Below are 26167 nucleotides of genomic sequence, written 5' to 3' on the forward strand. Positions count from 1 at the left end.
AACTGAATTCTTATATATTATTCTTATACACTGCCGGTCACGGTAGCCGAGCGGTCTAAGGCATGCACTGTCTTCGCTCGCTTGGAAGCCGGGATCGTGGGTTCGGATCTGTTTCCTGTGAGGTACGAACTGAATTCTTATATATTATTCTTATACACTGCCGGTCACGGTAGCCGAGCGGTCTAAGGCATGTACTGTCTTCGCTCCCTCGGAAGCCGGGATCGTGGGTTCGAATCCCACTCAGGGCATGGATGTTAGTGTGCGTTTTTCTGTGTTTGTGTACAGGTAGAGGCCTTGCGACGAGCTGATCACCCGCCCAAGGAGTCCTAACGTATGTGTAAGATTTAGAAAAACCAAAGTGAACGGAGAAGTTCATGGAAGTAGGCCTAGGCCCACCGGGGCTCTAGTGCAAAGGAAAAAAAAAAGATGCGTTCCTGAAGACCTCTCATAAATCGAAACAAGTTTTGAAACACATGGTTTTTGCCATACTTTTGGGGGAGATTCACATTATTTAAAACTTTGCGCATGAAGTGAGGTTTTATTAATATTTTTATACTGCACTGTTTCAAATTCGCATAATTCAGATTCGCATGAAATGCGACCGCACTCTATTTATTTCTAGATAGATTCCTTTGTTGGCGTGTAAGAATATTACGGTATATTAATGATGTTACAGTTATTTATACATGCTGAGTAACGGTGGTCAAACTTGAAACTGATCACTCACCTACAGCTGATGCCTAAATTAAAAATGGTGGAGCTGTACCTCCACTTCCCATAAGTCTCCATGGCGTGGTGATAATTTAAAGCTCATGGATAAGTTCACCTTATACCGGTACTTCCGTTCTCTGCATGTGCGCAAGCGCTACGCTTGTTACATATTGCGTTCTGATTAATCTGTCGCTGTTCCAAGGTGCAGAGCGTGCCAGCGCGTCTGCCCTAAGGCTGTCCTCTATTATGTACAACCTGAAACAAGTCAGGGTGTACTGTGAAGTGGTAAGTTTCCTGTGGTGTCAGGTCTAGCACAGTTACATCTGCTATAAGCGCTATGTTGTAGTCTTTTCTTTTTAATTCGCTTAGTTGGGGTTGCAGTCCGACTGGGTCCACTAGGCACGGTGGCCACTGATTGGCCTATTGTACCGGCCCCTGGTGATTATGATGAAGGATAATTTGGTTGAATGAAGATTGGCAGGAGAAACCAAAGTACTCGGAGAAAAGCCGCCCCAGCGCCACTTTGTCCACCTCAAATCCCACTTGACCAGACCCGGGATCGAACCCGGCCCACCGCGGTGGGAAGCCAGCGACTAACCGCTGGAGCTATGGTGCGGCTGGTAGTCTTACTAATCGTTATCATTTCGGTTGCTTTCATCTCAGTTCCGAGGCAAACAGTGGTCCGCGAGAGGCCAAAGTCCGTTATATAAGAGTTACGAAGTGTCAGTTTTCGCTCTTCTGATTCCGTGTTAATATTTCCAATGCTGATGTATTAAAAGCGTTGAACTCTTTAAAGACGGAAATAGACACTGCTGTTGTGCCTTATTCCCTTCACGAGCAATATGGCGGCCACGACTAAACAGCAGTTCTAGGAAGAACTGATAGCCTACCTTCCTTTCATACGACATGAACCGCATACAAGACGACGCCTCCAACAATTACAGGTTGCTGCGGGAAAGTGTTTGCCGAACCGTTGCCTGGCGACGATAGGAGAATACACAGACAGGCCCACAGATGCGACTCGGACAGCACAGAAAACGATACGTCCAACAATTTTTCTTTTGTTGTGTTGTTATTGGTTGCCGAGGTAACTTTTTACTTAGCCGTTGCCTAGCAACGATAGGTGAATACACATATAGACAGTCTGATGGAAGGGATTATGAATTACGCTGTTGAGATTGGCTCAGATGCCATGGTATACATACCAAGTTTCCCAAAGATTGGTGCATCCATTCAAAACTTGATAGTGGGGGATACACAGACACAAGGACACACTTATCGTGATGGTGATTGCATAAGCCTTGTTTTATTTTTTTTTTCAAAATGAGGAAAGTAGGCTAAAAATTGTATAGCACGTAACGTTACGCCAGATACAAAGTCGGCGCAGCTGTTACTGCTGACGTGCGCCATGTTACATACTCGCGTGTTGGGAAAGGGTGTGCCGTCCACTGTGGGTTGCATAAACTCTGGGATGAAGCCATTTCCAGGGACTGATAACTACCAAGGGAAATTGTGTTATGAACATAACAGCAATATGATTAGCGCGGTTCAGTGCCTTCACGGTGATAGCACGTCCGAGTCTGTAACGGCCCCCCCCCCACATCATAATCCGTTCCATAAGAAATGCCACATCTCAAGCCGTTAAAGTATTAAACTTATCCTCTGCCAGAATTTGAAATGATTTTCATGCAAAAGATTGAGTATTTTACTTTAAAAACATTTTTTTATTAGTAATATTTTAGGAGCCGGGATAGCGTAGTCGGTATAGCGACTGGCTACGGGCTGGACGACCGAGGGGTCAGAGTTCGAGTCCCGGTTGGGTCAAGAATTACCTCTTCTCCACGTTATCCAGACACGCTCTGGGCCCCACCCAGCCTCCTATCCAATGGTTACCGTAGGCACTTTCCCTGGGGGTAAAGCGGCAGAGGCGTGAAGCTGACCATTCACCTCACACTAGTGTCGAGTTCAAGAAAATGTGGGTGTATACATTCATTCGCCCATGCGCCTTCATGGCGTAGTGCTTAATTAGTTACAGGGAAAATTTTACCTTTACCTTTAGTAACATTTTTATATCAATTTTCACTCAGTTTTTTAGGCTAAGAAGTGGCTTCTGGCGGTTCTGCCACGAATTCTGAACAATAACACGTTCATCAGCGAAGAGTAAACTATTTATGGAATATCCCCCCCCCACCACCACCGCCCATTTTAATGCCAGATATGGAGTTAGAATCTTTTGCTGGTTGATTCTTGCTTTGTTAAACGACGCTTTTCAGGTGCCGAAATTGTGTAGTGTCGAATGATATGATTTTTTTTTAGTTAGAAATATAAGTTACTCTCTTGGAATTGGCCTATATTAACTGAGGAAGGTCACAGTAGCTTCGGTTTCTTTGGGAAGAAGCTGATTTGGCCTGAAAAGTGGCCTTGACACGACTGCGAGAAAGGGTTTCCCTTGCCAAGAACGATACGAAGCCAATATGTGTTGTTTCGTTTGGAAGTTGCCTTACATTCTTAACTGAGATTTCGTAACGGTGTTTGAAATTGAAGTGCTCGAATGATATGTTTGATGGGCTAGGGGAATGGACTGGGTAGTAACATGGAAAAGGATCATATATTTATTCTTAAGTAACGGGTGTACGTGTATAAATGCAACAACGTGTGTCTGCTGTGCATAATGCACATCTGTATTGGCGTCCATGTTTTCTGAGGCAACAGTGTCTCTTGCAACTTTAGGCTGCCTCTTATCCGGCATGTTTTCCTACAGAAAAATATGTAAAAAAGTAAGTAAAGGTATCCCTGTAACAGGCTGTAGAGGCCCATAGGATTGTGAGATGTTGAGGTTCCCACATTTTGTAGACAATCGGCACATAGATGGCGGTAAGGTTGTCAGCCTTACGCACCGGCCGCGATTTACTCCCCAGGAAAATTATTTAATCAATTCCTGATACTCATTTCTGTTAGAGGCTTAGTCGACCCCTGGGCCATAGTGAGGCTGGAAGGATTAGGTTAGTTGAAAGAAATCCAATTACCTCGTCCGGATTTGAACCCCCGATCTTATGGCTTGTAGCATAGTGCCTAAACCAACTACGCTACCGCATGTCCCCACAGAAAAATATGATTGTTATATTGTAGTGTGCGCGTGTATGCGAATGGTTGCAGCATCCCTCCCCGAAACTAACTCCTTTGAGCAGATTCCATTTTTAGAAGCTAATAATCCCACAGATATTCAAGAAATTCCTGTCATCAAGTGTCTTGCTCGAATAAGTAGCACTTCTTTGTATTCTAGGCGTCCCGGGTTCAAATTTTTGCCCTGAGGCTGGCTGCCGTAACTGAGGTGTTCTATTCCTTGCAGTCTGATATCAGATGAGGAAATGACCGCTTTAATGCAAAACCTTCCCAATTCAATATCCACTAGGCAAGTTGCCATTCGGCACTATACAGCTCGAGCTATTTAGAGCGTCGTTAAATATGCCATAAATAAATTTCCCTCCTCTTATGAAATTCGGACGTTCATTGTCGTGTTCTTGGAATGGGCCCCTGGTCCCTATCCTCATCTTGTCGAATCCATTCGGCGGTCTGTCGGCTTACTTGTTCGATTTGAGGTTCCTACAGCGGTTGCTAGGAAGAGTTCTATCTTCTGGGATACAAGTATAGAGCCATGCAATCCGGTGAAAGTCAACCGATGTTTCGAAGGAACATATCGCTTCCAAAGAAAGTTCTGTTTACACGTTAAGTATACATCAAATATTGGACAGTGTTTTATGTAATATAGATAGGCCTGAAGGAGTTAAGTAACATGGTTTTGTGCACTTATGTGTGTATGCATATATATACATACATATTGTCATGAGTCGGGTGGCTATAGACGGGGTTTGGGTTGGTGAATGGATTTATTGACAACTTATGCACGTGACTCGGAACTACGAGTATTTACAACGCTATCGCTGATCTACACACTTTACAAATCCCTAGCACATGCTAAGTCTTCTCAGTCTTCATTAGACTTTGCCTGGCACCGTATTTTATCAATGGAGATTATTCAGCATCTGTGATCACGCCGTTGTTCGCTGGTTAACGGTCCTCAACTGAACTGCCAGCTTAATTCTAACGCCACCTCCTCAGCCTCCTTTGCAGAACTCAACTCAGCTCGATTGTCAAAGTCAAAGTCACGTTGCGCCTGACTGTCAGTCAGTCAGTAAGTCTTGGGGTAGAGCCCCATCTGGGGCTCATGACCAGATATGTATTACTGCTTGACCGTTACGGTCTTGTTTTTTGGGGCGCCCTCTCTGACGAGAGGACGGGTCTGTCTTTTATATATGCTGCTGGCCCTTGACAGCGCAGTCTTTCTCGGGTCTGAGTCCCTTGGGACCCTCGTCCATATTTTACTGTCTCAGTTTTGAGACTTCCTTTTTCGTCGCCTCCTACGACTCGCAGGGTCACGGTGGAGGTATTCGATCCCGCCTCCACACGGGTTAGCTCGATTGTCAAAGTCAAAGTCAAAGTCACATTGCGACTGATGGCCAGTCAGTCAGTCAGTCAGTAAGTAAGTCTTGGTGTCGAGCTGTAACTATCCTGGTTATAACTTCTCGGCACGGACCACATAGAAAACAACGTTATTTTATTGTTAGGTGCGTATTCGTTGCGGCGGGAACGTGTTTACCGAGCTGTTGCCCAGAAACGACCATTGTTTATTCGCCTGTCTCGCCGTCATTGCATAACAACGGTTCCACATTCTTTAATATGTACACATAAACGCACGCGCATAACGTGTTTACATTACAACCCGGTGTCTTCGGGCCCTTTCTCCGTCACAAATGATTAATGGTCTGGAATAATGCTGTTATTTATGTGGCGTTCACAACAGTTACTTGCTAGCCTTTATAATGTACCCACGTTTAAGTTCTAAACTAATCTTGCCGTAATATGACCATAATTTATGATTTATAATTTACACAGCGACTGTGTTGTACGAACCCCACAGGAACGGAGACGGACTCAGCCTGCTGAACGTCTGATACTTTCCGCACACTTTACTGGCTGAATCACGAGAAGCTGACAGTAGTGTTTACATTTATATTTTACAAAGCGAAACACGATGCATATTTTATTGCGATATTCAACGTTTACTGGTCAGTTTCACCATTCTTATGAAAACTTTAAACATAATTTCCACCCAAGTCATTGTAACTGAACAATAGAATAAATAGTTTATTAATATGAGACTGTTGACGTACGTCGGGTCTGCTGTAGTTATGAGCAACTCATTGTCCTGTCAAGGTCATTCGCTTTCTCCTTCTTTCACACTTCTCTGGACTTCATCTCAACTTGTAGGAGATTCGTAGTTAAAGGAGCCCATACATGTAGGAGTCTGGCTCGGCGAGGGTTCCAGTGAGCCAAACTCGTCCGTGTGTTGGTCGCAAAGTTGGGAGTCAGCACATGCGTTTGTGGTGAAATTAATCCGAGCCCAGATCCCGAGTCAAGCTCGCCGAGCCGGACTCGCGACCCAGACTCGTACGTGTATGGGCCCCTTTAGGAAAGAGTTCAGATCGTATGGGCTGTTCTTTCTAGTGGGGCCACCCACATGAGGTGATATTTAGGGGTTTGGGTATAAGGACGTAAAGCCCTTAGCTGGAAAATGGAGTTCATTCATAGTATATGAGAATTGGTTCTGAGCACAAATTAGCCATATTATCCCAGCATGGGGCACTAGGTAGCGTAGTTGGTTGAGGAACTACAAGCCGGAAGATCGCGGGTTCAAGTCCCGTTGAGGTCATTGGATTTTTCAAATGACCTAATCCTTCCAGCCGCACTATGGCGCTGGGGACGACTCAGCCTCTAACATAAATAAGTACCAGGAATATTGTTGGAATATTCTTGGGGGTAAAGGGCAGCCGGCGCGTAGGGCTGACAACATTGCCGCCATTTATAAGCCGACTGACAATAAAATGTGGGAACCTCAAAATCTCACAAACCTATGGGCCTCAGAGGCCTGTTACAGGGATACCTTTACTTTTTTATTCTCCCAGCATTGTGCAAAAATCGAAATCAAATACAGAGGCTGCGCGTTCCGCCAAAGCAGACAAGAAAGTGAAATCATGTTGACTGCTAAAATGAGAGCAAGGCGAAATACCTTGAATCAAATAGCCGTGACCCTTCTCCATGCTAAGTATAGGCACAGTAGCTTTGTGCCTTTGGGCGAAGTTTTAGCATTGTAAATACGTTATATTAGTATGCAGTTCACAAGAATGGAAGGAAGGGGCCATTTGAGTTAAATTACCATGGAGGTCACCCTCTGCAGCGCCCTAGGGGTTGCGAGGGTAGATCTGCCTTTGATGGCCCTCAGAGACAGTGTAGGACATTATTTTCCTGACTTCCGGCTACCAGGTTCGACTTGAGATCCCCCTTCGCCCTGTGCCAGATACACTGTCACTAAGTCTATCCTAGCTGCTTAACCATGAAATGCATTAGCACTAAGAAGAGCAGCATGGGAACACAAGAAGTGCGTACACAATTTTGGTTTGGAAATCTGATCAAAAATGTCTATCTAGAGATATGTGAGAGGAAAGGAAAGATATTTTAATGAGCTTTTAGAAAAATATTGGTGCTAGGAAGTGAAATGAATTGAAGTGACTTTAAATTTTAAAATTTACAATATTCGTATTGGGGGCACGCGGTAGAGTAGTTGGTTGAGGCACTATGCTACAAACCGTAAGGTCGCGGGATCGAATCCCGATGAGGTGCTTGGATTTTTTTTTCAGTTTGCCTTATCATTCCAGCCGCATTATGACCCTGAGGTCGACTCATCCTCTAACAGAAATGAGTACCAGGAGTATTCTTGACATGTTCTTGGGGGTAAAGGGCGGCCGGCGCGTAAGGCTGACAACCTTACCACCATCTACGAGCCGATTGTCTAGAAAATGTGGGAACCTCAATATCTCACAACCCTATGGGCATCCACGCCCTGTTACAAGGATACCTTTACAATTTTATTTTTTTTTTACAATATTAGTATTAAAATCTATCCTCGTAAGAGGTATTGGAGGCCCATAGGGTTGTGAGACGTAGAGGTTCCCACAGTTACATACAATGTCACAGGTATTCTGTTTCATATAAATATTTTACAGGGGTGCGTTTTATTCAAGGCGGTGTAATGGAACATAAAAATTGGTTACTAATTGCCGATTAAGAAAATTAATTTGATAAAAATAACCTTATTAAGAGTACAAATGACTCAAATTTTTGTGCGGGGAAGAGCACTGAAGATGGCTGAATAGAGCCCAAACGTTTTTGCTACGTTGGCGTAATTAACTGATTAGAAAGGCGTTGATAAGATTAATTTCGGTACTCTGTGCAGGGCTCTGAAGTAGTCCAGAATAAGGACACGTGACGGACGTCATGGTGGCGCTGGTGACCACTTTCGAAGAAGTCGAGGGAGAGATGCAAGTGAAATAAGTGACTTTATCTTGGCCGTTTGAGAAATTTTTCACTGTCTATCACCGAATCGCTTCATGTAGCGACAACGCTTACATTTGTAGTCAGGAGGTACTCAGTTCTACTCTTGGCCGGGACGCAGCTGTTCTGACTTAGGTTTATCATGGGTCTTCTCAGTACTGTACGCAAATACCGATAGGGTACCCCAACCGGCTGCTTCCCCATCCCTTTCTAGTCCATCAGCCATAAATTCCACGCTATATAGTCTAGACGGTGTCTTATTTTTTATTACTAGTGGGGTGGGACTAAGTCCCTGGTACTGCGGCCACTTCTGGCCTATTGTACCGGCCCCAGATGATAGGTGATGGTGATTGTGGAGCATTTGGTGAAATGAAGATTGGCAGGGGAAACCGAAGTACTCGGAGAAAACCTGCCCCAACGCCACTTTGTCCTCCACAAATCCAACTTGACCAGACCTGGAATCGAACCCGGTCCGCCGCGGTGGGAAGCCAGCGACTAACCGCTTGAGCCTAGGCGCGGCCCCCAGACGGTGCCGTAAATACACCACAGAAATATCGCCCGTTTAGCGCAGTTCCTGTAACCTACGATTGGCGAGTAAAGAAGCACATGCACTGTCTGACGGAGTCCTGAATGCGGAGGGTAACACTGAGTGGAGGAACAACAATAGAGACAGACCTTTCCGCCTGGTAAGCGTGGGGAAATCTACCATCCACCTGCAGGTCTCATTTGAACAACATAAAGCATACATTCAGGTCTGTTGTAATGGCTGCAAAAAATACGTTACGAATCGAACCCCAGTCCCCGGATTTACATGAGATTCCGTAAAATATGCCGTTCGACCGACTGACAGTACGTGCTTATAAGGTAAATAATATCTGTAAAGTGTCCAGGGCTTCAAGCTGACCACTCAAGAATATGCAGATCTATGCATTAACTCGCCCGTACGTCTCCATGGCGCAAATTTTAATTCGTTAAGCATAGGGATAACTTACGTTGAAAGCAAAACATTCCCAATTAAATATAATATGTACCTATGGCTCGCTATGTTTCCTCTGTTGTCGTAAACATCATTTAATGAGAGTAAGATTTGTAGAGGGAACGTAGCAGCTTTCAGGAGACTTGGTGCCTGATTGTGTGTTGCGTAGTTACACTGAACCAACGGACAGTCGCCTAGGCGGCGCCATAGCTCAAGCGGTTAGTCGCTGGCTTCCCATCGCGGAGGCCCGGGTTCGCTCCCGGGGCTGGTCAAGTGGGATTTGTGGTGGACAAAGTGGCGCTGGGGCCACTTCGGTTTCCCCTGCCAATTTTCATTCCACCAATTGTTCCACAATTACCTTCACCCATCGTCTAGGGCTGGTACAATAGGCCAGAAGTGGCCGCAGTACAAGGGACTCTAGCAATAAAAAAAGACGGGCAGGCGCTTACTCACGGACAGAGTCAATCGTCTGTTTTGGTTAACAACACTGAAACATCAGAAACACAAATTGGGTGCCTACGTACATATTCGTTTCTTTGTTACATGTTTCCTTTTTCTGCAGATTCCCAGCCAGCAACTCACTAAATAATTGTCTTATGAAGGATAGTTCTTGAAAGCTAGTAGCCACCGGGACAGAAACGGGGCGCTTGACCCGCCTCCCCCCACAAAAAATACCAGAAATATAATCCATAGAGATATTATTGAAACATTTACACCTCTAAAATCACGAGAGATTTGTATTTTACAGTTATTGTAAGAAATAAGAATAAAAGATTTGTTGTAGCCAGAATTTATTGTTACTGGTAGGTGCCTCGGGGCCCCCACAACTGTAAATTCGGTCCTACTAGGCACTAGTCACTAGTCACTAGTCAATAGTCACTAGTACGTTCCTTTCTGATACTCTCAATCTGCATTCTTCCATTTTGATTAACAGACGAAGTTCATAACATGTCAAATTACAATTCCCTGTATTTTTCTCAAATGTAAGTTGTGTCTAGGAAACTGGAAGATGCTCGAATTTCACGAGTTTATTCAGTTCTCAAGTTTCTCATTCCACCGTTGTCTTCCCTCTCCTTTCGACTCTCCATATTGAAAGAGGAATGTGAAGTAGATGGAGATGAGGTGTGACGACAGGAATCGATGCGGCAACGTGGCAACCATTTGACTGACTGACTGCTAAGTAACTGCTGGCTACCAGAGGCTGGTTTACTTGTCCGTGGTCTGTGTGCCGGAGAGCTGCTATAGTGGCAGTACAGTGAGAACAATACACTTGAGAGAGAGGGAGAGAGAGACGATTTATGTCAGGAAAATAGTTCAGAAATATGAGTGGAGACAGTAGACCGCACTCTGGTTAGAGGTAGGGTTGTTTGCTAAGAGGGCGCACGTTCTCAGTGGAGTGGCTGAGGACAGAGTCGGGACTGAACTATATTGCGCAGTCCTGTTACTGCTGTTGTAATGCTCTTGCAAGATCTGATTTGAAAGGGTTGTGCCCCTCTGTGTGACTGAGTGTTGAGTGTCTGTGCATCATCACGTGTTTTCTGCGAAATATTAATTTGTCGTGTGCTTTCACTCCAGGACTGTAAGCCTTGGAATAAACATCCTCTTGTTTATAGTGAGCTAATGTGTGTATAGCGTAACGATTTCAAGGTCATGACTTTTAAATATAACTCAGAGGCCCGTCTACCGTGCGTGTCGTGTTCTTGATAGGCATTGTGTGTGTTTGGTCCGCTATTTTACAACGTTGTGTTGGATGCTGAGGTCGTGTAGTATCAGATGAGAATAAAGGTAAAAAAAGGTAAAGCTATCCCTGCAGGCCCATAGGGTTGTGAGACGTCGAGGCTTCTACATTTTCTCTAGACAATCGGCTCCCAGGTTGGAAGGTAAGATAAGGTTGTCAGTCCTACGCGCCGGCCGCTGTTTACCCCCCACCCCTCCCCCAGGAAGATTCCTGGTACTCATTTCTGTTAGAGGCTGAGTCGAGCCCAAGGCCATAGTGTGGCTGGAAGGATTAGGTCAATCGAAAAGAACCCACCTCGCCGGGACTCAAACCCACGACTTTCCGGCTTGTAGAATAGTGTATATGGTAATTGTAATTAATTCTGAGAAAGTACTCGTGACATGCTTTCAGGGCTGTGATTTGTCTGCTGAGGAAAACCTCAGTCAGGACTAGTCCTGGGCCCCGACTTGGATGAAAACACCCGTCAGATGTATTACTGGTATTCCAACTTACTGACACTCCTGGGACGAAGTTTCTGTTCATAGGCCGCCCTATTCATAATGATTGTCTTTTTATAGCACTGTAGCAGTTTGTTTAATGCCAAATACTGAAGAGTTGCTGAACGCATAACTAACCAGAAGCAATTTACTTATATATGCTAGGAGCTGGGTTAGCTCATTCGGTATAGCTACAGGCTACTGACTGGACAGCCAGGGTTCGATTTCCGGTAGGGTTAAGAGATTTACCGCTTTTCCATAGGATCCAGACCGGCCCTGGGGCCCACCCAGCCTCCTACTCGGTGGGTACTGGGGCTCTTTCACTGTGCATAAAGCAGCCGGAGCGTGAAGCTGGAAACTGATCTTCATGTAGTCCAGAAGTACCTCATACGATTTCATGTCATGGTGCTTAATTATTTAAGCACAGGGGCAACTTTGTTTTCACAGTTTATATTTTTGGAATCATTTTTGGCATGGTAGATTTTACGTAACGGGGCGACAGGCGTCAGTTTTATTCCCCACCACGCTTCCCTTGTTGAAGATAAGATTTTGTTTCCTTTGTTTCCTGTTGTCAGTATCTGGTCCCTACTCTGCTACGTTAAATAAACACGCACCGGAATCCATACGGACCATCTAATTGACAGATGTCGGAAAGCGAGGCCGTACAATGCGGGTAAGCGAGGGACGGATTCTGTGTGACTGGTATCATCATAGCTTCCGTTATACAGCAGACAGGAGCGCCAGATAACAATAGATACAGAGAATATTAATTATTAGAATATTCGAATACCGACATCGTAACTATTCACTCCATGAGTCAGAGGCCTTCGTAACTTCATCGCTCAACTGCTCCAGAAATTCGCAGCTTTTAATGTTAGCTCCAGGTTCATTGTTGGGATCACACGAGCCCGCCACTGGACCCTGTCTTGAGGTAGACGAATCTACTACATGTCCGCAGCCCTATATTCCTATTTTTGTTCACCCATCTGCTTCTAGGTCCCTATTGCCTACAGTTCTTCTGGTTTTCCGAACAAAATTCTGTATGCACTTCCCATTCTCTTCATGACAACTTCTGAACCGTCCTCAGTCTGCTATCTTTTCCTGGGCCAAGAGTCCCAATGTCTAGTGAATGATGTAGCTCTTTCTAGCTAACATTCCTGAGGGCGGAAACAACCAATTTCCGAAAGATAGACGTTGGTCAAAGTCCTGAAACCGTAAGTACCGTGTACCATTGTCAGAATCCTATAGAATCTAAGTAGCCCAAATTTGACAATCATGCAAGTCAAGAGGTAACATTATTAAACATGTTAATGTTTGCATTTACAAGTACGGGACAGAAAGATGTACGAATCTGATCTGATTTGCAGCAAACCATACCCCAATTTTATCTGCTTTTAACGTCTTCTTGAAAACAATTTTGATTTATCACTGTCGTTTCCAAATATTTTAACTGTGCCACATATTCCAACGATGTATTAGCTATCCCTGTGTTCATATTTTCACCAGTAGGCTTTAGTTCGTGTGCCGTTTGCTTAGGTCAATTTTCTTGTGATAGTAGAAGCTCTGAGATAGGCCGATCCCCTAGCCAAGGAACTTTATCACATATCCGGAAAACTGTCTCAGAATTAATTATGAGAGCAGTTAGGCCTCATAGAGCCAAACATAATGGCTGAAGAGAGTGAATTGGCGGAGAGAAATTTTGAACATGGTTTGCAAGCTCTTTTGTACGTATAATTGTCTCTTACTTAACATCTCGGTGTAATGTTTCGCTTCCGTGTTTCAGTGTTTCCAGTTTGGAATCTCTTTCCTACCCTCCTTCTTTCCCTCGTCTCATTCTTGCTTCATTTCTTTCTTTCTTTCTTTCTATCTTTTCTTCTTCTTTATTTCTTTCTTTCACGCATATTTAATTTCCTTCCTTTACCCTTCTCCCGTTTTTCACACTTCATGACCTCACTTCTTTCATGCATTCTCCCTCCCTCCCTCTTGCCTCCCTCCTTTCCTGCCTTCCCTTCTATCTTGCTTCCTGGCTTCACTTTCTCCTTGCATCCTTCATTTCTTCCTTTCCACTTCTCCGTTTTCAGCTCTTCCTGACCTCACTTCTTTCATGCTTTCTTCATTCTCCCTCCCTCCCTTCCTTCCTCTCTTCACACCATCCCTTTTTCCTTGCTTCCTGGCTTCACACTCTCCTTGAATCCTTAATTTCTCCCTTATTTCCGCGCTTACTCTCGTGTATCCTTCATTTTTTCTTTGCTTCCTTCCTCTTTTCCTACCTTCTCTCCTTCTTGCTTCCTGATTTCACTTCTTGCTTTCAGCCTTAATTTCTTCCACGATCCCTTCCCTTCTTTCTCCCTATATCCCCTCCTTCCTAGCTTCTCTTCTTCCTTGCATCCTTCGCCTCTCTCTTCTCTCTTTCCATGCCTCCTTTCCCGAGGATCTCTGCCTTCACCGCAGCAGGACATTCCTGCCATGTGTGGTTTCTACCTGTAGGCTCGGCCGTGTCACTTTCTCAGCTGCCGCGAGTTCGCAGGTAATTAGTGCGTAGAATTTCGCGCAACCGGCCACCTGAAGAACCAGTTTGGCGTGAACTCCAAAGAGAAAAGACGCAAGGTTTCGTTTCGCTGTGGCTCCATCCAACGTCTCGTTGTTTTGTCCAGCTTGTGTAAGTGAACTTTGCTCTGCCTTTGTATGTAAGATCCGTTTCGATGTTGGTACAGCCAAAGCTGTTGGAGCTGCAACGGCCGACCGGACGTGACTCCGATTCGCAAAGCGATGAGACCGTGGTACGTTAAATTTACAGATTTGTTTGCCAGGACATGCTCATTGCGGCTACTTATTGGGATGCAGCCACATCGCCGTGGGACTTAGACACGGTTAGGGCTCCACTGTGCCGACCACGTGACTGATCCCACCTTATCTTGACATATGTGCAGCACTCCTGTGCGCTAGGTTTTCAGTGTAGGTGTTTTAAGCGCGAAGTAAATAAAATTAAACCACAAGGCAGTTTGTGGCTGTCGGTTCGATGGATTTCTGTCAGTTCGGTGTAGGTCAGTATCGATCCAATATAAGAACTGCGTCACACGAAACAGAAAACTAACATCTTATTCCTTTCTTTTAAATTGCTTTACAATAAGGATGACGATATAACACGAGTTAATAGATTTCATGAAGGTACGCAATTTATGCTCTCAAAATTGTTACGTTGAGAATTTTTAATAAAATAGAGCGCTATGATTAACATTCGCAGGGTTCTCATATGTTAAGCTCTGCAGCCTTATATCTGTTTTTTTTTTCAAATAATTTGTTTTTGTCTGTAAAAATTAACATCGATCATTACGTGGTAGCGCAGTCGCGAGATTATTTGTAAATTTTATACTGCAGATGGCTAGAAATGTGATATTGCTGTGGAACGGGTTCATTTCTTTTTTAGAAACGAGGCTTTGAAGGTGTAGAAGACTCTAACGTTATGCCCTACTTGGTGAGTTGATGAACTGGTCTTACATTACTTTACGTTATCTTATTCTGGGCTTGTATCTGACCCTCTTAGAGTGACAGTATCCAAATCGTTGCGAAACTATCATCACTGGAAAGCCAGCGGGCGGTGACATGTGACGAGACAGACGTTTTTCAGTGATGGGTAAGAGAAGGGGTGTGTTCAGGAAACTTGTGGCGTTTATGTGCACCTTCAGGCGAGGTAAGGTCCGCCGTAGTGGCAGTGGCTACACAGCGTCGCCGCTGGACTCGCGGAGAGCCGTCCAGGTGGCCCTGGCCTGCTATGACGTCACGGCATGGGATGAAGGGGACTCTGAGCCGGAAACAGCGGTGTCCATCGCTGGGACGGCCATTTCTCGGTGAGTGCTAGACTGTTTACTGAATATAGGCGTTCTTTGCGAAACATACGTGCCAAATATAAACTTTCATGTTGGCTCGCAACGGGTTCCATCTCCTCTCCCCGAAGTAAGGGTTAAGTACCTATATTATTCGGTTTGTTAGTTAATCAGCTGAGTAATTAGTCGGCTAATAATTATTTTTTATTTAGTTAAAATGATGATGTGGTTTTAGTCGGTTAGTCGATTGACTGGTTAATTAGTTAAATATTATGCCGTATAGACCTATTGCCAAGCGGTGACTCTGTAAACAGCGGCCGTTTCTATGTAACGCACACAACATACAAATACGCAACAATAGAACTGGGTTATGCAACCCGTTTCTAAGCAACGACTCGGTAAATACGTGAGCGCAGAAACAAATGCGCGCAGCAATAGAAAAGCGGGGTTTTTTATGGGGGCACATGCCGCCACCGTTGCTATACAACGGCGCTGTAAACACGCCTCGTCAACAATATAGGCTGTTTTCTGGTTGGTCCGTGTCGGGGAGTTATCTTGAAGACAATTGGTGCTTCAGGGTAGTTGAGAGTTTAGTTACAGAGTGTTAACCAGGGGACAGCGGAAGCTGAAAGATCTCCATTGTTAAAATTTGTTACTAGGAAACGTCTAGTGAAAACTTTGCAGAGGAATAGCCATTGCGGAGAGCTGTTACCAAGAGGAAACTAGTAAAAGTAGACTGAGAAGACTTAGTTTGGAATGATTTGTAGTGTGGAAATCAGTAATTGTGTTATAGTTATTTGTAATTAGGGCCGGGCCATAGCTCAAGCAGTTAGTCGCTGGCTTCCCACCGCGGCGGCTCGGGTTCCATCCCTGGTCTGGTCAAGTGGGATTTGTGGTGGACAAAGTGGCGCTGGGGCGGGTTTTCTCCAAGTACTTCGGTTTTCCCTGCCACTCTTCATTCCACCAAATGCTCCATTATCATAATCACCAGGGGAAGGCTACAATAGGCCAATCAGTGGCCGCCGTGACGAGTGGACCCAGTTGGACTCCACTCCCCACTAAGAGAATTATTTGTAATTACAACCTGTAAGTGGTCAGTAAATCTATTAACCAAGCCAAACCCCGTCTATAATCACTAATTCACGTGACAATATATTCAGTTAGCCGCTTCGTTAATTTAGTTAGTTATTTAGGTTTTTATTAATTGATTAGTCTGTTGAGAGCTTAATGAAGTAGTCAGTGTGTCTGTCAGTTAAACATTTGGTTAATTGCTTCGTTACCCGACAAAGTGTCAACATACATATCCACCAGACACAATGAAATATTAGCAGTATTGATAATATAAGACTTACTTCATTAATATTTACTTCACTACATATTTCGATTTTAGAGAAACCATCATCAGTAACACGAATGAAATTAGAGGGAGATTACGACTATCTGCAGCGGCTCAGTAGGTAATATCTGATGCATAATCACAAGATTTTTTTTCCTTGGTGCTACAGCCCTCATTTGGGCCTAGGCCTATCTCCACGAAACTCTCCGTTTCACTTCGGTTTACTAGATCTTACACATACAGTAGGACTCCTTGGGCGAGTGATCAGCTCGTCGCAAGGCCTCTACCTGTAGACAAACACAGAAAAACGCACGCAAACATCCATGCCCTGAGTGGCGTTCGAACCCACGATCCGAGCGAGCGAAGACAGTGCATGCCTTAGACCGCTCGGCTACCGTGACCGGCTAATCACAAGAATTACAGCGCTGAAAACATAAGTAAACATCTAAATAAATTAATAATTAATAAGAAAGTGAGAAGTATTTTTGGTACGAAAGCTGAGTAAGTAGATGTCATGTAAGAAACATTGAAAATTATAATAAAATAGTTAAATTTACGTCACAATCTATATATGTAGAGGAGAACATATTTTAAAATAAGATGAAAGCAGGTATTAATGAATTCCCGGATTCCATTCCCACCCCTAATAATGTTGACGTACTACCCTCGTCACGTGACCCCATCCCACCTCCTAGTCTCGGAACGAGGATAGACGTACTGTGAAGTCTGCCGGACGACTTTGACCGGAGATGACGATTACCAGCTATCAGGGATCGTTGTTGGGAATTCCGTTTCGGCTGGGTTACTTCAAAATTTGGTTTGGTATCTGGCTGGCTGGTAAAGTAAGGCTGCCCGCATCGCAAGCCGTTGGGTAGGACGGTTGCGATGCGTGTTATCATTTTGTATTTACCTGAATCTGTATTATTTGTGTTTGTTAGGGGGTAACCCATTCAAAGCCCAAGTGAAGTTGGAAACTGGGGCCAGTTGGTTTATTTTGCGTCGCAAGTTCTGGCGACGAGAGATTGCTTAGCAATCGTGTATTGGGTTGTTGTACCGCGTGTTCTGCCAGGATTATGTGTTTCTTTGTTATGTCTGTACTTTATTTATTTTGTTATTAAATTTTCTATATTGTTATCTGAGGCCAACATATCACTGTAGCTCCTCCACATAGCTTGGATACCCCACGTCTATCTCGGGAAGCGTGCGATCACAGCAATAGAGCCAACGACGCTGGGCTGCTTGTTCCCTCTTCACGGTCCTCGTAATGAGTAGCATTTGAGAGAAGAAGGCTGTCTCTTGGGAACACAATTAAATGTCGGTCAGTGCCCTTCGTAGCCGACGAAGCCGTCTTGAAAACATGTTGCTTGCCTAGAAGCTGTTGTTGATACTCGGTTCTTGTTGGATCAGCTGTGTATCTTGGTTTGAAGTTCTTTTTCAGACCAAAAAGATTTAAAATTGGAAGTACTCGTAGAAACCTAGAAGTGGTGAATTGAAATTGTTATTTATCTGTGCATGTCGGACATATAGATACCATCTGTTGGGCTATTCCATAGAATGTTTATTCTCATTTCGTTTGTGTTATGGATCATCCACTTCCCATCATTTTATAGGCTCTAAAGGTATGACCTAGTAATTAATTAATTTTTTAATTCACTTAGTGGTGGGTGGAGTCCAACCGGGTCCACTCGGGTTATCATGATGATGGAGAATTTGGTGGAATGAAGATTGGCAGGAGAAACCGAAGTACTCGGAGAAAACCCGTCCCAGCGCCACTTTGTCCACCACAAATCCCACTTGACCAGACTCGGGTAGATCTCTGTCTTTGCCTGTTTTCCTATCTTAAGGAAGGCTTTTGACACGCCGTGCTGTTTTTGAGAGTGTCTCTATGCCTCACGTTTCAACTTTTGAACCTTTTGAACTATTTTTTACAACATTTCGCATGAACGTTACGTCATTGGAGACCACACCAATATCGTGCCATTTAATTACAGTTATCTACAGTGCGTAATAATAACATGGCAGAAGCGCAATTTTGTGAGGTTGGAGCGACACTCAGTTTTAGGACACTGAAATGATGCAAGGCACCAGACCTTTGAAATATGCAAGTTTTGGTAGGGTACTTTTGTTTTGTGGAGTGTGAAGCAACAGCGTGGCGACAGCGTTTTCGGGTTTATGGCCATAAGTAATGAACCATTGTATACAGGCATGCGAAGTTTGGTATGCAGATAGGTCATAAACATACTCACATATCATGTCTGAAGTGAGCAGTTGCTAACATTGTGATGGTGCGAAACGTTCAGGTTACAACTGCCCAGTTAATTGCACAAATGCCTACCTGCCACTCGGCGCTACAGCCCTGGGTGAGCCTTGGCCTCCTCTACAACCAGTCTCCACAACCAATGCCTACTGCCATAGGAATGGACCCACGCAGGTCTCTGAACAAAATTCTTTTTACAGGATGAGGATGTTAGCCTCATGCCTCCCCCCCCAAATCTGGAGGACCAGGCTATCTTTTTTTTTTATTTGTTTAGTTAGGGTGGAGTCCAACTGGGTTCACGGCGGCCACTGATTGGCCTATTGTACCTACCCCGGGTGATGATGATGATGGAACATTTGGTGGAATGAAGATTGGCAGAGGAAACTGAAGTACTTGGAGAAAACTTGCCCCAGCGTCACTTTGTCCACCACAAATCCCACTTGACCAGACCCGGGATCGAACACGGGCCGTCGCGGTGGGAAGCCAGCGACTAACCGCTTGAGCTGTGGCGCGGCTTAGGGTATCTGTCTTAGTCTGGACTCTACTCTTTGACCTTTCCAGCACGGGTGACCCTACTCGTAGTTAAACTACCGCTGGCGTAGATCTCCAGGTCACAGAGTCACGCGAGCCCCACCACCACGAGAAGGTGGAGACACCTTTGGGGGAATCACACAAATAATCTATTCTTAATTGCTAAGCTCTTCACAGAAATGAAATGAAATGGCACTAGTGTAGGGCTAGAATTCCATGCAATACGAAAATAGGCTTTATGATTCATATTCGAAGCTCCAACGAGGTAATCTCTCAGTATCCATCTCCAGCCACTGCTTCACACGTAAACATTACATTGCCCTACTCCTGTGTTTGTGGAGATAGAAGGGCATCTTCACACTGTCTCTTATATCCCACATTTGGTCAGTTGAAAAATAAGCGAGGTTCACACTGTTAAGTACCTCAGGACGTAATTTTCTCCCTTCTCCTGTCGATTTATGTTACATAATCATTGATATTACTAGAAGTTGACTTACACTTGCTTAATGCACATTTTTAATTAAAATGCACAATATATTAATTCATCAAGTGAAACTTTGATATCAGAACCGAGAGGTTCGACATCGCTAATATCAAATCCACTTGTACCCACGTTCCTGAGCCAAGTTCATTCAGCTCCTGACCTTACAGAGGATTTCCCTAAGACCATGTTAATCTTATCGTCTTATTTTCTCTTCAGCCTTTCCACTTTCCTACCAAAATTCAGTATACATTTCTTGTTTTCCACGTTTGAGATAAGTCTGCAGCCCATCCAAACGCATTTGTTTAAATCGCAGGCCTAACTAAATACAGCAACAACAACGGTATGATAACCCACTATCTATCTATCTATCTATCTATCTATCTATCTATCTATCTATCTATCTATCTATCTATCTATCTATCTATCTATCTATCTATCTACTCTACTACCAAAGCAATAACCACTAAATCTGCTACCACCACCACAGACACTACTACCACTACTACTACTACTACTACTACTAATAATAATAATAATAATAATAATAATACTAATACTAATACTACTAATACTCGCGGTCACTTTGTGACTTTGGTCTATCTGTCTGTCTATCTATGGCTCTACAAACCTTTTGTTGGACCGTGGCCGTTTTTCCAGTTTTTTAACCCTATACACAATCGGTGGTACTCTTTGGACGGGGGATCAGCCCATCTCAATGCCGCTACCTACACACACAATAACCAGACACAGACATCCATGCCTCTAGTGGTATTCGAACTCAAGATCTTACCGTTCGGGCGAGCGAAGATAATTCTTGTCTTACACCGTAATCGACATGATAACCCACTAACGTCAGTCTAATCCAGAATGCGCTCTCACCGCAACGTAACAGTGTGTGCCAGAGCGTTGGCCCATGAACAGCACCCGGAAGCAATGTAACCTGTCTGTAGCCAGTGTGAGCAATTAATATACGCGCGCGCGTGTCACGGTTAAGCACCCCATGACTGCCACAATGTCACGGTTTATGTAATGTGGAGCAGCTGGCGGACTCAGATTGTGGGACCGTGATGTATCAGACCGAGCTGTCCAAACTTATTGCACAAGCCGCTTTCCAGCAGCTAAACACAGTGGCGTGTTTGCGCTGACTGCGTGACTTAGCCTCGGCAAGGCCTGACTCATGTGTTTACATTTAGGCGAGTGGCCACAACGGCCGTAGCTTTCACGCAAGATCTTACGCAAATGTCAGCAGGAGTCATGCCATTGTGATTTGCTTCCAGAAGCCATCGATTTCCAAAGCGCCCTCTACCACTGAGTGATTCTGATCAAAAGTCTGTATGCAATGCTTGTTTCTTCTTATTCACTGCACGTCCACTCATCTCAATCTTCTTGATTTGTTCGTTATAAGAATATTCGTTTAGCAGAACAAATTATGGAACTTTTCATACCTAGAAAGCAGTATTGTGGGGTGTGGCGCCATGTAGATATTGTGTTGACCGATGTTTCGGAGGAAGGTATCCTCTCCATCTTCAGGGTAGAAGAAAAAAGAGAAGAAACTCCGCGAGCAGGTGCTCACAGAGTACTCGGTATTACGGAGTGTCTGCATCCTGGTGTCCTCATCCGGACACCAGTCGATGGACAGAGTGTACACACCATCGTCAGGCGCCTCTGTAAGTGAGACTGACGTTGGTGTTGCGCCCTGTGTCTATATGCAGCCGTAGTGATGGACTCTTTTCTTGTTATTTTGTTTTCAGCTTCCCAAAAAATAGAAAATCGAAATGTAGGCATTTAAAGGAAGCCTAAAATGCAATACTGTTCTGTGAATGTGGCAGGTTTTCTCTGTAATTTAAAAGGACTGAGAAATATTAAAAATTCGGTTAGTGGGGGGTGGAGTCTAACTGGGTCCACTCGGCACGGCGGCCACTGATTGGCCTATTGTAGCCTGCCCCGGGTGATTATGATGATGGAGAATTTGGTGGAATCAAGATTGTCAGGAGAAATCGAAGTACTCGGAGAAAACCTGCCCCAGCGTCACTTTTTCCACCATAAATCCCACTTGACGAGACCCGGGATTGAACCCGGGCCGCCGCGGTGGGAAGCCAGCGACTAACCGCTTGAGCTATGACGCAGCCTGGGCAAGGCATATAGTGAGATATACTATAAAGAATATGGGTTGAAATTCGGGTAATTTAAAGAAAGACAACTATTGTTAGTATGGATCTTATGGAAGTTCGTTGAGACGTAACGGCATGTTTATATCGGATCCAATAGTAGGGTTACAAGGGGTTTTAGTGTTGTGCTTGTTAGGAAACCGAAGACTATAGTACGGTAGTGTGCGGAAACCGGTGTTTTAATTAGGAGATAATGAATGAGCTGAGCAAAGGCACACATATGCTGATGTCGTAATAATATTTGCCAGCAAGAAATGAGAAAATATGCTTCTTCGTGACAATACTCCACGTGTGCAGTGTTTTGTTTCTCTCCTGTACCGAAAGTGAATAGGACAGTGTTGCATCCCGCGACCGTTACTGGTGTCCTCAGCAGTTGCTCTCGGCCCCGCACACGTTGTGAACGTTCCGCATTTCTTGGTAAGTCTGAGGTTCACAAACGCTGACATCGGTAATAAGTTTCATGTGCAAGTCATAAATTTTCTGTAAAGACTACCCATACTTTGCACGCACCTCGGAACCTGCAGGCGTTGTGCAGGCATATTTTTCCAGTTGCTGAGCTGTTCACGTGACTGATGTCACATGATCTATTTCTCCAATACCTCTGCAACACGTGGCTGTGATGTTGGACGTAGCCTACTATCTACGGTATACGAGGGAGAGTCAGTAAATAGTATACACATGTAAGTAAAACAGCTGTAATATGTTTTATATATGTATCACTAGGTAGCAGCACAGTCCACCTTCATGACAGTCTAGGTAGCAGACGCGGGCATGCGCATGTTCAGAAACTGGTTTCACTTGTCTAAATAGCAGCGGTCTCTTGTGCGTTTTCTTTTTGTGGGCAAAAGGACTCAGTGCTAAAGATATATTTCCTGTTTACGTTGGAAAGTGTTTGTCGCGTAAAGCGTTTCATAACTGGATCGAGAAATTCTCTCATAGGCGTTCGAAATTTGCAGATGATGCCCAACCAGACCGCCCTGGTGAAATTGCGACAGAAGCAACTGTGCCTCGGGTGCTTGCCGTGTTTTGGGATTCCCAAGGAGCACTGTTAGCCCATTTTCAGAAGCGTGGCGAAAATGTGGATTCTGCATCGTACTGTGAAGTTCTGTTGATGCTTCGGGGTGCGTTCGCAGAGAACTTCCAGGCCAACTGGCAAGAGTGGAACTGCTTCATCATGACAATGCTAGACCCCATACAGCCCGAGCAACTCAGGAGAGAATGCAAGAACTGCAGCGAGAATTTCTTGAACATCCGCCTTGTAGCCCCAACTTGGCCCGAAGTGACTTTCATCTGTTTGGTCCTCTAAAATACCACCTTTTGGGCAAAAATTTCGTTGATGACGAAGAGGTTGAAACGAATGTGCGGAAGTGGCTTCATTACCGCTGGTTTCGACGCACTGGTAAAGCGATGGAACAAGTGTATCAGTGGTGTTGGAAGATATGTCGAGAAATAAATGTTTCTCTCCAGGTCTGAATATCGCATATTATACCCTTTATAGCCATCTGTGACTTAGTTACTGACTAGCGCCGCGCCATAGCTCAAGCGGTTAGTCGCTTGCTTCCCATTGCGGCGGCCTGGGATCGATCCCGGGTCTGGTCAAGTGGGATTTGTGGTAGACAAAGTAACGCTGGGGTAGGTTTTCTCCAAGTACTTCGGTTTCCCATGCCAATCTTCATTCCACCAAATTCTCCATCATAATCACCCCGGGCAGGTACAGTAGGCCAATAAGTTGGCACCGTGCCGAGTGGATCCAACTGGACTCCACCTCCCACTAAACGAATTAAAAAAATTAACCCAAAAGCATTGCCACAAACCCGTAGAGACTCTTCACAGAGAGCTATCAGTACTTTGCCATACGAGGGTATTGCTGTGCTGAACAGAGTCATAAAATGTGGGTTTAAAATGAGGGTGGACGCTGGAGTAGGGAGCTTTGATTTTATCCCACCCCTAAGCTCTCGAGAGGGATTTCGTACAGAATGTATACGACTCCTTTTACCTTTTTAATCTCAATTCTGCAGCCCCACATCCGCAGTAATAGCAAAATTCATTCGTTGAATGGAAGATATGAATTCTGTCACGAGTATTTAATTAGCTTCATAACAATTAGTGAACTGTAAAGCCGTGTAAATTTGTAAGAATTTTCTGACATTTCGGAGGAACCTACTTCCTGCTTATTTACGGTAGAAGTAACAAGAACGTCTAATAGATCTGGATTTATATATGGAACGCAAACAAATACCACTTTCTATGTAAGAAGACAACTTTCTTCAAATACCACTTTCGTCAGACTAAAATTCAAAATTATTTTTGAACACAGGATAGAGTAACCAGCAGAATAAAGAAGAAAATTTGCGTGTAGGATTTGAGGTTCTCACAGCATTTCGGAGGAATGTATCGCCCCCATCTTCAGGGTCGAACAATAGGCTAAGCAGTAAACTAGCAGAACTCCGTATACTGTTTCTTGCGTTAGAGGGATGGAGTAGACAAATCCGTAACTCATCTGCGATTTTATTTCTAAGGCGAATTTAAAAATTCGTGTTTTCATTTGTTATGAACATGTCAGAGACACGAATACCCATACATCTGAGACTAGTCTCTGGGCATCGATCAGATCAGATGGTCACTTAAGGATGAGAGCAGAAGAGTCTGTCCACCAGTCGACTGGAAAAGAATTAACTGTAATTTAGACGTGACGTAATCATTCTGATGGATGTGAGCAGTGTGAAGCTTAAATACACATTGGAAATTATCACCTGGTCATTTTCATACCCGAAATTAATTCCGCTTTTGTTGCGGAAACTTTTTTTTTTTACTGGCTCTACAGCCCCCTTGGGCCCTGACCTCAGATTGTCAGTCTCATATTATTTCACAGACCGTAGAACTCCTTGAACGAGTGATCAGCACGTCGCAAGACGTCTACCTAAACACAGGACAACACAAATAAAATAAACACATGCACTTTTTTTAATTGCTAGTGGGGTGGGACTAAGTCCCTTGCACTGTGGCCACTTCTGGCGTATTGTACCAGCCCCAGATGACAAGTGAGGGTGATTGTGGAGCAATTGGTGGAATGAAGATTGGCAGGGGAACCGAAGTACTCAGAGAAAACCTTCCCCAGCGCCACTTTGTCCACCACAAATCCCAATTGACCAGACCCGAGATAGAACCCGGGCCGCCGCGATGGGAAGCCAGCGACTAACCGCTTGAGCTATGGCGCGGGCTAACACATGCACATATCAAACACCCATGCCCTGAGTGGGAGTAGAACCCATGATCCCGGCTTCGGAGCGAGCGAAAACAGTGCATGCCTTAGACCGCTCGGCTACCTTGACCGGCTGTGGAGACTTTAGCAGTGTAACATTTTTAATTGTATGGTTGGGTTATATCGAGTCGCTTCGTGCTGCGCCCTCAAATTGGCGACTTGTACGAGCCCTTGTTGATGGGTGAGCGATATAGGATTGCTGAAATAATGTAAGTGGTAGGTTAAAACCGACATGTTCGGAGAAAAATTAAGCCCAATCTCACTTTATACGCCACAAATCACACATGAACCCACGGCCTCTACAGTGAGAAGCCGGGGAGTATCCCTAATGGTATGTTAATACTGGTTTTGTTTATCGGCACTGGAACAACCGGCGCATGGGAACTGCTGTTGCTCTTGGAAGGTGTAAAAAGGAAGAGTTGCAGCTGGCAGATTTGGAGTAGGTGTGGTAGCCAGAGGGGGTGGAGAGCCAGGCGGTTTGTTTGCTCGTAGGCTCAGGTTATGTGTCGGTGTGAAAGCCTTACATAACAGCTCGGATAAGTTTCAAGCAATTACGGATGGAAGCAGTTTGCTGTCATAACACAGAACTGCAGGTGGAAGGGAGGGGTCATGGCTGTTCCTGTTTGGCGGCCCGTTTCTTGTTTACGTTCGGTATTATCCTGTTGAGGACTGCCTCTGTGGTCTAGTGGTCAGACGTCCTGGCTGCAGATCCAGAGATCCTGGGTTCGATTCATGGCGCTACCAGATTTTCGGAGAAGTAGTGGGTCTGGAACGGGGTCCACTCAGCCCCGTGAGGGTAACTGGGGTGCTATTTCAAGGAAATAACGTCTCCGGTCTAGAAAAGCGAGATTAACTGCCGTGGGGATTCGTTGTGCTGACCACGCGACACACTCTGTCCGCAAAAATTGGCACTAACTTCGCCGACAGGCGACGGTCGCTCGGTCGGTGTAGTTCG

The sequence above is a fragment of the Cryptotermes secundus genome, unplaced genomic scaffold (assembly GCF_002891405.2).
Source record: "Cryptotermes secundus unplaced genomic scaffold, Csec_1.0 scaffold79, whole genome shotgun sequence".
Lineage (NCBI taxonomy): Eukaryota > Metazoa > Arthropoda > Insecta > Blattodea > Kalotermitidae > Cryptotermes > Cryptotermes secundus.